The sequence below is a fragment of the Delphinus delphis genome, chromosome 3 (assembly GCF_949987515.2).
Source record: "Delphinus delphis chromosome 3, mDelDel1.2, whole genome shotgun sequence".
In the NCBI taxonomy this organism is placed as follows: domain Eukaryota; kingdom Metazoa; phylum Chordata; class Mammalia; order Artiodactyla; family Delphinidae; genus Delphinus; species Delphinus delphis.
The window spans coordinates 33,594,761-33,609,354 of NC_082685.1; the positions used below are offsets into that span (position 1 = coordinate 33,594,761).

Consider the following 14,594-nt stretch of genomic DNA (forward strand, 5'->3'; position numbering starts at 1 on the left):
GGAAGCTGGAAAGCAAAGGGAACTATGGTAAAGGATTTAACCAACCCCCAAAAGCTGAGTTGTAGCCAGTGGTTGTGAGAGCTGAGAACCAAAGTAATTTACTCTGAAAATCCTTAAAAGACTCAGGACCAGATACCTCCAAATCTTGGGTGAAAGGGAAGGAAGAGCATAAAGAGAAATGAGTGAAATTAGATTCCCAGATCCTCTCCCCAACACCTCCAGATTTCTGAACATCTATCCTCTGGAGAGTCTTTTAACACAGATGATTTCTGGAGTGGAGTACAGGAGGTGAGATGGGCAGGTTGAGGATGGAGGTACTACACTGAAGACAGGAGGAATAAGTGAATGTATGAAAGCTGAATGCTGACTTCAGGACTTTGAACTGTGTGGGGGCACTAACATAATCTAGCAAGGAGTTCAATATCTTGGGTCAAGGTCTCCACTGGATGAATTGCACACCTTAAGAAAGTCTATTATGTAGGCTGCCTGTGCGGACCCTCGGAGCTGCGCGAGCAGGTCTAGGACGGCCGAGCGGTGCGTCTCCGCCGCACCCAGGGGCCGTGATGCCTACAGAGTAGAGTGAAAGCAGCTGGGCTGAATGTTTCACCGCTGAACTGGTTCCTCAGGTATCCTGGCTCTGGCGATTGCTATGGGAGATTGGATGACTGTTACAGATCGAGGTCTGTGTTCAGAAAGCAAACATCTCTCTCAATATACCTCAGAAACAAAGATGTCTCCATCAAATTTATACTCACAGCAAGTGCTATGTTCTTCAATACCTTTATCAAAAAATGTGCACTTTTTTTTAGTGCCTTCTGCACATAACAGAATATTGAACAAAGTATTTCATATCTTGATCAGGAATTGACTACTTTCGGTTTTCCTTCATTATATGAAGAATCCAAAGGTAAAGAGACAAAGAGAGAATTAAATATACTTCCTGTTTTAAATTGTATGAATGAGCTACTTGTACTCAGCAGAAGAAACTTCTAGCCCAGAAAAATGTGGAAACACAGAATCTGAAACTGGGAAGCGATACGGACCATCTGCAGAACTGCTATGCAAAACTTAAGGAACAACTGGAAACCTCCAGGACAGAAATGATTGGTCTTCAGGAGAGAGACAGACAGTTACAATGAAAGAACAGGAATTTGCATCAGCTACTGAAAAATGAGGAAGATGAGGTGCAGAAATTACAAAATATCATTGTAAGTCAAGCTACTCAATATAATCATGATATGAAGAGAAAAGAGCGTGAATATAATAAACTAAAGGAACGTCTACATCAACTTGTTATGACCAAGAAGGATAAAAAAATAGCTATGGAAGTTTTAAATTAAGTGGGGAGAGCTGATGGAAAAAGAGGCTCCTGGAGGATGGGTAAAACTGAAGCCAGGAATGAAGATGAAATGTAAAAAATTCTCTTGAATATTGTCAGAAACAAATCTTAATGGAAAATGCTGAGCTTAAGAAGGTTTTTCAGCAAATGAAAAAGGAAATAATTTCTCTTCTTTCTCCCCAAAAGCAGAAACCTAGAGAAAGAGCAGATGATAGTACAGGAACTGTTATCTCTGATACTGAAGATGCTGGGGAACTGAATAGAGAGAGTACGTTTCACCCTTCCTGTGCAACTGTGAGAGAGCAGCTTACCAATAGCATCAGAAAACAGTAGAGAATTTTGAAAAGTCACGTAGAAAAACTTGATAACCAAGTTTCAAAGGTACACCTAGAAGGTTTTAATGATGAAGATGTAATCTCACGACAAGACCACGAACAAGAAACTGAAAAACTTGAGTTAGAAATTCAACAGTGTAAAGAAATTATTAAAACTCGGCAGCAACTTTTACAGCAGCAGCTCGCTACTGCATGTGATGATGACACCACTTCACTGCTACAAGACTGTTACTTGTTGGAAGAAAAGGAACGCCTCAAAGAAGAACGGTTCCTATTTAAAGAGCAAAAGAAGAATTTCGAGAAAGAAAGACTAAGCTTTACAGAAGCAGCTATTCGCCTAGGATTGGAGAGAAAGGCATTTGAAGAAGAAAGAGCCAGTTGGGTAAATCAACAGTTTTTAAATATGACTACCTAGGACCACCAGAGCTCAGAAAATGTGAAACTTTTCAGTGCGTTCTCAGGAAGTTCGGATTGGGACAACCCTACAGTACACTCGAGGCCACGGCAAAAGAAACCTCACGGTGTGCCTACTGGGTCTCCAGTTAGCAAGTCTAAACTTATTAAATCTCTTCCTGCTTCTCCTTCTACTTCCGACTTTTGCCAGACACGTGCCTGTGTATCTGAACATAGTTCAATCAATGTACTAAATATAACCCCTGAAGAATCTAAGCCATATCAAGTTGGAAGAGAATGTACAAATCAGAAGTGGAGCGTGGTATCAAGGTCTGGATCACCGGAAGTTTGCTGTAATGGATGCTCCTCGACCCACGCAAACGCTCACGTAGAGAAGGATGACTTACCTTAGACATGTGAACTGGGATTTTTTTTTTTTTTCATTAACATGTTCATCGAATTTCCCATCTGAGTTGAAACAGGGTGTGTTATCAAGCCAATCATCTCTAATAATTTAAGATGGTCTGTGTTGTCTGGACTTCCCTGTTGCTCCCCCAAAGAGCTAAAATGTTAAATCTATTTAGAAGGATATAAAAGCTTTGGATATGTATTTTTAGTAACAGAAGCACCTGGTTCTGTGAATAAAGGAATGTATAGACGTTTCGATGGAAACAAAGCACTAGAATGAGTTTTCTCTTATAGGTATTAAAAATACCACTTTTAGGAAACTGATTATTGTAAATATTTAATTTTGTCTCATATATAGTTGGCATTGGAAGTTTAGCCTTTCCTTGAAGGTATACTGCAGATTTTTAACAAAGCAAGTTATATATTTATTGTGTTTAGTGTGATCTGAAATACCCTCGTTCATATGTTTTAAATAAAGTGAAATTTATGTAAAAAAAAGAAAAAGCCTATTATGTAAAAGATAAACTTGGCTCTCTAACAGTGGCCCTCTACATTACTAATTATGGAATCTCTAAACCATATTAATCTCAGTAGGAAAAGGATGGTATGAGAGTCCCTGGAGGCTATGAGTACTGCCTGCGGGTCACCCTTCTGTCCCTTCTATCTCCAGCATCTCAAGGGAGCTTAAAGGCAGTGATGTGCTGATGTACTTAGTGCTCTGCTCCCTCTGGCAACACGTCTTTTGTGATAAAACTTTCTGATTCACTCTCCCTGAAACGGCTTAATAGTACAGATCTCAGGCTTCTTCTCCAACTAGCCACCAGACCACTGGCAGTCAAACCTCTGCCCTCCAAGCAGGGGACTGGAAGACCCTTTTCTGAGGAATCTGACCTGCCCAGAAGGAAAAACCTGAAAATAATGACATTGGGAGCTCCCCCAACTAACGGGAAGCACTCACATTGTCCTAGAATAGTTGTTCTCCTTTGGGATGACTTTGCTCCCAGGGAATATCTGGCGATGTCTGGAAACATTTTTGATTGTCAAGACTGGAGGGGTGTGGCTGGTGTCTAGTAAAAAGAGGCCAAGGGTGCTGTTAATCATCCTACGATACACAGGACAATCTTCCTACACAGATACTCAGCAGTTCCAATTAGCCTTTCAGTGTCTCGCTCTCAATCATGATCAGACAGCCAAAGATTACCAGACAGCTTAGCAAAGCCTCTAACAGAGAAGAAAACAGACTAAGCACAATCAATCAAATAAAAGCAGTTTGGAGGAAACATACCTTGCAGCCAAAAAAAAAAAAAAAAAAAAAAACTAGAACAAAACTATCATGAATAAAAAAAGAGATAACACAGTCCATACATCCATGAAACATAACAATGATGTTCTTTTTTAAAAAGGAAACATTGAGAGAACGTAGGTTCTTAGAAACTAAGATGATAACAAAAAGAATAATTTAGCAGAAGTGGGGGACATTTTTTTAAAGTTAACGCAGTCTCCCAGAATGAGAATACTAAAAAGACAAAGAATTAAAAAACAGAGATGAAAATCAGAGGATCAGTTATTGGTTTCCTATTGCTGCTGTAACGTATTACCACAAACTTGGAGGCTTAAACAACACTAATTTATTATCTTTCAGTTCTGGAGGTCAGTAGTCTGAAATGAGTTTCACTAGGCCAAAACCAAGGTGTTGGCAGGGTCATGCTTCTTCCTGAGGTGCTAGGCAAATCTGTTTCCATACTGCTTTTTCTGGCTTCTGGAGGCTGCCTACATTCCTTGGCCTGTGACCTCCTCCTTGCATCACTCTTGCTTCCATTATCACATCTACTACTTAATTTCCTGCTTCCTTCTTAACAGGACCCTGTGATTACATTGAACCCACCAGGATAATTCAGGATAATCTCATCTCGTTATTCTTAATCACATTTGCAAAGTTCCTTTTGCCACATAAAGTACCATTCACAGATTCTGGGGATTAGGACATGGGCAAGTTGGGCAGGGGGCATTTTTTGGCCTACCACAATCAGATTACGAGGCGTGATATCCATAAAGTACAATGAAAAAGAAGATGGAGAGGAGGAGATAGTAATGAAATACTGAAGGCTTTAAGTTTAAAGACTGAATGGGGGCTTCCCTGTTGGCGCAGTGGTTGAGAGTCCGCCTGCCGATGCAGGGGACACGGGTTCATGCCCCAGGCCGGGAGGATCCCACATGCCGCGAAGCGGCTGGGCCAGTGAGCCATGGCCGCTGAGCCTGCGTGTCCGGAGCCTGTGCTCCGCAATGGGAGAGGCCACAACAGTGAGAGGCCTAAGTACCACAAAAAAAAAAAGACTGAATGGGCTAAGGGCTAAGCAAAATGAATGAAAATAGACCTACAACAAGGGGCACCACTGTAAAATTTCAGAACAGCAAAGATAAAAAGAAGATTCAATAAGCTTCTAGCGAGGGGGAAAAGAAACATACGAAGGACAAAAAAAATCACTGGCTCTGGACTTTCAAATACCAACATTGGAAGCACAAACAATGGAACAATGTCTCCAAAATCCTGGGGGGAAATGTTTCCCCTGTTAACATTTTATGCCCAAGCGGTCAAGTTTCAACATTTTTATCCCTTATAGACCCTTTCTCAGGAAGCCACTGAAGGATGTGCGACCACAACCAGAAAGCACAATAAAGTGACAGAAATGAAATGCAGGAAACAGGAGACTCAACACAGGAGAGACAAAGGAAATTCCAGGACAACAGAGAATGGAGATCAGAAAATACAGGGCAGCAAGTCCAGACTGGAGCAACATGACTAAAGAGAGTAGGCTGAGAGCTATCTCCAAGATGGTGTTTGCAATCCTATCATCTTTGTTTTAAACCTGAGAATGTCAGATGAGTCTGGCCCAGTTTGTTCTGTTTCTGCTCTGCCCTGCATGCTGTGAAGCCTGGAACTGGCTTAACCCCAAAGAATAAGTGCTACCTACCTCTGACAGCTAGATGGTAGGCCACAGCAAGCTGAGAAGCAGAAAACACAGAGCAAGCCAGTCCCTGTTACCACATTCTTACTGGCCTTCCAGACCTACACAACAGTAGTTGGTCCAATTTTCCCAAGACTCATTCACGCCCTTGCCCACTGTAAACTTGCAGGAAAGCCGAAGTCAGAGACATTCAGTAAATCATCTCCTGGGAGCTGTCACTTTGCAGTAGCAATATTATCCTTTTCTTCCCTGGCTGTGTGCTTATTATCCGTTTTTCAGAACTAAATAATGTATAGTTGGGGGCTTCTGGGAAGATGGTGGAAGAGTAAGACGCGGACATCATCTTCCTCCCCACAGATACACCAGAAATACATCTACAACTGGAACAACTCCTACAGAACACCTACTGAACGCTGGCAGAAGACCTCAGACCTCCCAAAAGACAAGAAACCCCCCACGTACCTGGGTAGGGAAAAAGAAAAAAGAATAAACAGAGACAAAAGGATAGGGACGGGACCTGCACCAGTGGGAGGGAGCCGTGAAGGAGGAAAGGTTACCACACACTAGGAAGCCCCCTCGCCGGCGGAGACTGCGGGTGGCGGAGGGGGGACGCTTCAGAGCCACGGAGGAGAGCACAGCAACAGGGATGTGGAGGGCAAAGCGGGGAGATTCCCGCACAGAGGATCAGGGCCGACCGGCACTCACCAGGCCGAGAGGCTTTTCTGCTCAACCGCCGGGTCAGGCGGGGCTCGGAGTTGAGGCTCGGGCTTCGGTCGGAGCGCAGGGAGAGGACTGGGGTTGGCGGCGTGAACACAGCCTGCAGGGGGTTAGTGCGCCACAGTTGGCCAGGAAAAGTCTGGACCTGCCGAAGAGGCAGGAGACTTTTTCTTCCCTCTTTGTTTCCTGGTGCGCGAGGAGAGGGGATTAAGAGCGCTGCTTAAAGGAGCTCCAGAGACGGGCGCGAGCCGCCGTTAACAGCGCGGACCCCAGAGACAGGCATGAGACGCTAAGGCTGCTGCTGCCGCCGCCACCAAGAAGCCTGTGGGCGAGCACAGGTCACTATCCACACCCCGCTTCCGGGGAGCCTGTGCAGCCTGCCACTGCCAGGGTCCCAGGATCCAGGGAAAACTCCCCCGGGAGAACGCACGGCGCGCCTCACGCTGCTGCAACGTCACGCCGGCCTCTGCCGCCGCAGGCTCGCCCCGCACTCCGTGGCCCTCCCTCCCCCCGGCCTGAGTGAGCCAGAGCCTCCGAATCAGCGGCTCCTTTAACCCCGTCCTGTCTGAGCGAAGAACAGACGCCCTCCGGCGACCTACACACAGAGGCGGGGCCAAATCCAAAACTGAGCCCCTGGGAGCTGTGGGAACAAAGAAGAGAAAGGGAAATCTCTCCCAGCAGCCTCAGAAGCAGCGGATTAAAGCTCCACAATCAACGTGATGTACCCTGCATCTGTGGAATACCTGAATAGACAACGAATCATCCCAAATTAAGGAAGTGGTCTTTGAGAGCAAGATTTATAATTTTTTCCCCTTTTCCTCTTTTTGTGAGTGTGTATGTGTAGGCTTCTGTGTGAGATTTTGTCTGTATAGCTTTGCTTCCACCATTTGTCGTAGGGTTCTATCCATCCGTTTTTTTTTTTTGTTTTTTTTTATTTTTAATAATTATTTTTAATAACTTATTTTACTTTATCTTCTTTCTTTCTTTCCTTCCTTCCCTCCTTTAGACGACGAATCATCCCAAATTGAGGAGGTGCACTTTGAGAGCAAGATTTATGATTTTTTCCCCTTCTCCTCTTCTTGTGAGTATGTATGTGTATGCTTCTGTGTGAGATATTGTCTGTATAGCTTTACTTCCACCATTGGTCCTAGGGTTCTATCCGTCCGTTTTTTCTCTTTAATTTTTTTTCTTAATAATTTTTTATTTTCATAACTTTATTATATTTTATCTCACTTTATTTTATTTTACTTTATCTTCTTTCTGTTTTTCCTTCCTTCCTTCCTCCCTCCCTTTCTTTCTTTCTTTCCTTCTTTCTTTCTTTCTTCCTACTTCTACTAATTCTTTCTTTCTACTTTTTCTCCCTTTTATTCTGAGCCGTGTGGATGAACGGCTCTTGGTGCTGCAGCCAGGAGTCAGTGCTGTGCCTCTGAGGTGGGAGAGCCAACTTCAGGACACTGGTCCACAAGAGACCTCCCAGCTCCACGTAATATCAAACGGCGAAAATCTCCCAGAGATCTCCATCTCAACACCAGCACCAGCTTCACTAAACGACCAGCAAGCTACAGTGCTGGATACCCAATGCCAAACAACTAGCAAGACAGGAACACAACCCCACCCATTAGCAGAGGCTGCCTAAAATCATAATAAGTCCACAGACACCCCAAAACACACCACCAGACGTGGACCTGCCCACCAGAAAGACAAGATCCAGCCTCATCCACCGTAACACAGGCACTAGTCCCCTCCACCAGGAGGCCTACACAACCCACTGAAGCAACTTTAGCCACTGGGGACAGACACCAAAAACAACGGGAACTATGAACCTGCAGCCTGCAAAAAGGAGACCCCAAACACAGTAAGATAAGCAAAATGAGAAGACAGAAAAACACACAGCAGATGAAGGAGCAAGATAAAAACCCACATACCTAACAAATGAAGAGGAAATAGGCAGTCTACCTGAAAAAGAATTCAGAATAATGATAGTAAAGAAGGCCCAAAACCTTGGAAATAGAATAGACAAAATGCAAGAAACATTTAACAAGGACCTAGAAGAACTAAAGATGAAACAAACAACAATGAACAACACAATAAATGAAATTAAAAATACTCTAGAAGGGATCAATAGCAGAATAACTGAGGCAGAAGAACGGATAAGTCACCTGGAAGATAAAATAGTGGAAATAACTACTGCAGAGCACAATAAAGAAAAAAGACTGAAAAGAACTGAGTACAGCCTCAGAGACCTCTGGGACAACATTAAACACACCAACATTCGAATTATAGAGGTTCCAGAAGAAGAAGAGAAAAAGAAAGGGACTGAGAAAATATTTGAAGAGATTATAGTTGAAAACTTCCCTAATATGGGAAAGGAATAGTTAATCAAGTACAGGAAGCACAGAGAGTCCCATACAGGATAAATCCAAGGAGAAATATGCCAAGACACATATTAATCAAACTGTCAAAAATTAAATACAAAGAAAACATATTAAAAGCAGCAAGGGAAAAACAAATAACACACAAGGGAATCCCCATAAGGTTAACAGCTGATCTTTCAGCAGAAACTCTGCAAGCCAGAAGGAACTGGCAGGACATATTTAAAGTGATGAAGGAGAAAAACCTTCAACCAAGATTACTCTACCCAGCAAGGATCTCATTCAGATTTGATGGAGAAATTAAAACCTTTACAGACAAGCAAAAGCTTGAGAGAGTTCAGCAACACCAAACCAACTTTACAACAACTGCTAAAGGAACTTCTCTAGACAGGAAACACAAGAGAAGGAAAAGACCTACAATAACAAACCCAAAACAATTAAGAAAATGGGAATAGGAACATACATATCAATAATTACCTTAAATGTAAATGGACTAAATGCTCCCACCAAAAGACACAGATTGGCTGAATGGATACAAAAACAAGACCCATATATATGCTGTCTACAAGAGACCCACTTCAGACCTAGAGACACATACAGACTGAAAGTAAGGGGATGGAAAAAGATATCCCATGCAAATGGAAACCAAAAGAAAGCTGGAGTAGCAATTCTCATATCAGACAAAATAGACTTTAAAATAAAGACTATTACAAGAGACAAAGAAGGACACTACATAATGATCAATGGATTGATCCAAGAAGAAGATATAACAATTGTAAATTTTTATGCACCCAACATAGGAGCACCTCAATACATAAGGCAAATACTAACAGCCATAAAAGGGGAAATCGACAGTAACACATTCATAGTAGGGGACTTTAACACCCCGCTTTCACCAATGGACAGATCATCCAAAATGAAAATAAATAAGGAAACACAAGCTTTAAATGATACCTTAAACAAGATGGACTTAATTGATATTTATAGGACATTCCACCCCAAAAACAACAGAATACACACTTTTCTAAAGTGCTCATGGAACATTCTCCAGGATAGATCATATCTTGGGTCACAAATCAAGCCTTGGTAAATTTAAGAAAATTGAAATTGCATCAAGTATCTTTTCCAACCACAACGCTATAAAACTAAATATCAGTTACAGGAAAAGATCTGTAAAAAATACAAACACATGGAGGCTAAACAATACACTACTTAATAACGAAGTGATCACTGAAGAAACCAAAGAGGAAATCAAAAAATACCTAGAAACAAATGTCAATGGAGACACGACGACCCTAAATCTATGGGATGCAGCAAAAGAAGTTCTAAGAGGGAAGTTTATAGCAATACAATCCTACCTTAAGAAACAGGAAACATCTTGAATAAACAACCTAACCTTGCACCTAAAGCAATTAGAGAAAGAAGAACAAAAATCCCCAAAGTTATCAGAAGGAAAGAAATCCTAAAAATCAAATCAGAAATAAATGAAAAAGAAATGAAGGAAACGATAGAAAGATCAATAAAACTAACAGCTGGTTCTTTGAGAAGATAAACAAAATTGATAAATCATCAGCCAGACTCATCAAGAAATAAAGGGAGAACACTCAAATCAATAGAATTAGAAATGAAAAAGCAGAAGTAACAACTGACACTGCAGAAATACAAAAGATCATGAGAGATTACTACAAGCAACTCTATGCCAATAAAATGGACAACCTGGAAGAAATGGACAAATTCTTAGAAATGTACAACCTGCCAAGACTGAATCAGGAAGAAACAGAAAATATGAAGAGACCAATCACAAGCACTGAAATTGAAACTGTGGTTAAAAATCTTCCAACAAACAAAAGCCCAGGACCACATGGCTTCACAGGCGAATTCTATCAAACATTTAGAGAAGAGCTAACACCTATCCTTCTCAAACTCTTCCAAAATATAGCAGAGGGAGGAACTCACCCAAACTCATTCTAGGAGACCACCATCACCCTGATACCAAAACCAGACAAGGATGTCACAAAGAAAGAAAACTACAGGCCAATATCACTGATGAATATAGATGCAAACATCCTCAACAAACTACTAGCAAACAGAATCCAACAGCACGTTAAATGGATCATACACCACGATCAAGTAGGGTTTATTCCAGGAATGCAAGGGTTCTTCAATATACGCAAATCAATCAACGTGATACACCATATTAACAAATTGAAGGAGAAAAACCGTATGATCATCTCAATAGATATAGAGAAAGCTTTCAACAAAATCCAACACCCATTTATGATAAAAACCCTGCAGAAAGTAGGCATAGAGGGAACTTTCCTCAACATAATAAAGGCCATATATGACAAACCCACAGCCAACATTGTCCTCAATGGTGAAAAACTGAAAGCATTTCCACTAAGATCAGGAACAAGACAAGGTTGCCCACTCTCACCACTCTTATTCAACATAGTTTTGGAAGTTTTAGCCACAGCAATCAGAGAAGAAAAGGAATCCAAATCGGAAAAGAAGAAGTAAAGCTGTCACTGTTTGCAGATGACATGATACTATACAAAGAGAATCCTAAAGATGCTACCAGAAAACTACTAGAGCTAATCAATGAATTTGGTAAAGTAGCAGGATACAAAATTAATGCACAGAAATCTCTGGCATTCCTCTATACTAATGATGAAAAATCTGAAAGAGAAATTAAGAAAACACTCCCATTTACCATTGCAACAAAAAGAATAAAATATCTAGCAATAAACCTACCTAAGGAGACAAAAGACCTGTATGCAGAAAATTATAAGACACTGATGAAAGAAATTAAAGATGATACAAATAGATGGAGAGATATACCATGTTCTTGGATTGGAAGAATCAACATTGTGAAAATGAGTCTACTACCCAAAGCAATCTACAGATTCAATGCAATCCCTATCAAACTATCACTGGCATTTTTCACAGAACTAGAACAAAAAAATTCACAATTTGTATGGAAACACAAAAGACCCCGAATAGCCAAAGCAATCTTGAGAATGAAAAACGGAGCTGGAGGTATCAGGCTCCCTGACTTCAGACTATACTACAAAGCTACAGTAATCAAGACAGTATGGTACTGGCACAAAAACAGAAAGATAGATCAATGGAACAGGATAGAAAGCCCAGAGATAAACCCACACACATATGGTCACCTGATCTTTGATAAAGGAGGCAGGAATGTACAGTGGAGAATGTACAGCCTCTTCAATAAGTGGTGCTGGGAAAATTGGACAGGTACATGTAAAAGCATGAGATTAGATCACTCCCTAACACCATACAGAAAAATAAGCTCAAATGGATTAAAGACCTAAATTTAAGGCCAGAAACTATCAAACTCTTAGAGGAAAACATAGGCAGAACACTCTATTACAGAAATCACAGCAAGATCCTTTTTGACCCACCTCCTACAGAAATGGAAATAAAAACAAAAATAAACTAATGGGACCTAATGAAACTTCAAAGCTTTTGCACAGCAAAGGAAACCATAAATAAGACCAAAAGACAACCCTCCGAATGGGAGAAAATATTTGCAAATGAAGCAACTGACAAAGCATTAATCTCCAAAATTTATAAGCAGCTCATGCAGCTCAATAACTAAAAAACAAACAACCCAATCCAAAAATGGGCAGAAGACCTAAGTAGACATTTCTCCAAAGAAGATATGCAGACTGCCAAGAAACACATGAAAGAATGCTCAACATCATTAATCATTAGAGAAATAAAAATCAAAACTACAATGAGATATCATCTCACACCAGTCAGAATAGCCATCATCAAAAAATCTAGAAACAATAAATGCTGGAGAGGGTGTGGAGAAAAGGGAACCCTCTTGCACTGTTGGTGGGAATGTAAATTGATACAGCCACTGTGGAGAACAGCATGGAGGTTCCTTAAAAAACTACAAATAGAACTACCATATGACCCAGCAATCCCACTACCGGGCATATACCCTGAGAAAACCATAATTCAAAAAGAGTCATGTACCAAAATGTTCACTGCAGCTCTATTTACAATAGCCTGGAGATGTAAACAACCTAAGTGTCCATCATTGGATGAATGGATAAAGATGATGTGGCACATATATACAATGGAATATTACTCAGCCATTAAAAGAAACGAAATTGAGCTATTTGTAATGAGGTGGATAGACTTAGAGTCTGTCATACAGAGTGAAGTAAGTCTGAAAGAGAAAGACAAATACCATATGCTAACACATATATATGGAATTTAAGGGGAAAAAATGTCATGAAGAATTTAGGGGTAAGACAGGAATAAAGACACAGACCTACTAGAGAATGGACTTGAGGATATGGGGAGGGGAAAGGGTGAGCTGTGACAAAGCGAGAGAGAGGCATGGACATATATACACTACCAAACGTAAGGCAGATAGCTAGTGGGAAGCACCCGCATAGCACAGGGAGATCAGCTCGGTGCTTTGTGACCGCTTGGAGTGGTGGGATATGGAGGATGGGAGGGAGGGAGACGCAAGAGGGAAGAGATATGGGAACATATTTATATGTATAACTGATTCACATTGTTATAAAGCGGAAACTAACACACTATTGTAAAGCAATTTTACTCCAATAAAGGTGTAAAATATATATATATATATAGTTGGAGATGCATACATAAATTATAAAGACAATCAAGACAGTGATTAACACAAGAGTCACAATACTACCGCACACCCATTAGTATCACTACTATCAGAAAAACAGAAAATATCAAGTGTTGGCAAGGCTGTGGAGAAACAGGAACCCTTGCCCTGTTGGTGGGAATGTAAAATGGTGCAGCCACTATGGAAAACAATATGGTGACTCCTCAAAAACTTGAAAAATTGAACTACTGTATGATTCAGCAATTCCATTTCTGAGTATGCACCTCAAAGAACTGAAAGCAGGGAGTTCAAGCGCTATTTGACACCCATATTCACTGCAGCATTGCTCACAATAGCCAGGAAATGGAAGCAACCCAAGTATCCATGAGTGGATGAACAGATAAACAAAATGTGTACATACAAACATGGAATATTATTTAGCCTGAAAAATGAAAGAAACTCTGTCACGTGTTTCAGTGTGGATGAATCTTGAGAATATCACACTAAGTAAAATAAGCCAGTCACAAAAAGACAAATACTGTACAGTTACATTTATATTACGTACCTAGAATAGTCCAATTCATAGAGAAAGTAGAATGGTGGCTGCCCGGGGCTGGGGGAGGAGGGGATGAGTTGTTGTTTAATATGTATAGTTTGTTGTGCAAGATGAAAAGTTCTGGAAATTTCTTGATGAATGTACTTAATACTACTGAACTGTACACTTTATTGTGTATTTTATCACAATATAAAAAAGAAATTTTAAGTGAAGATAATGGTTACCTCTGGAGGGAGAACCGGCACTGTGTATAATTTTGTAATTTGGTGTGTCAATTTGGCTAGGCCAGAGGGTACCCAGATATTTGGGCAAACATTGCTCTAGGTATTTTGTGAGGCCGTTTGGATGAGATTAACATTTAAATCAGTGGACACTGAGTAAAGCCCTCCATAATGTGGGTGGGCCTTATTTAACCAGTTGAAGGCCTGAATAGAACAAAACAACCAGCCTCCCCTGAGCAAGAGAGGGACTGCCTTCACACTTCATGTGCAACATCAGCTCTTCCCGATTCTACCACAGACCTCCTACGGACTCAAACTGCAACACCGGTTCTCCTGAGTCTCCGACCTGCAGGCCTACCATGCAGATTTTGAATTTGCCAGCCTTCACCAACACAGAAGCCAATTCCTTATAAAAATCTCTCTTTACATATATATACATCATATTGGTTCTGTGTCCCTGGAGAGCCCTAATTAATACAGGTACAATAGGGGAAAGGCATACAGAGAGCTTTTAAGATACCTGCAATGTTCAATTTCTTAACCTGGGTGGTATTACATAAGTGTTTATCACTATTCTTGAAACTGTACATACATTTTATGCACCCTCTGCATGTAAGATTTTTTTCACCATTAAAAATACTTTTTTTAAAAAAAATCTAAGATTGGGAT

At 40.9% G+C, this 14,594-nt stretch overlaps 1 pseudogene; it reads left to right on the forward strand.

Moving 5' to 3' along the window:
* Nucleotides 1-649: 649 nt before the first annotated feature.
* On the forward strand, nucleotides 650-2,675 carry LOC132421967 (afadin- and alpha-actinin-binding protein pseudogene; annotated as a pseudogene).
* The last annotated feature ends 11,919 nt before the right edge of the window (nucleotides 2,676-14,594 follow it).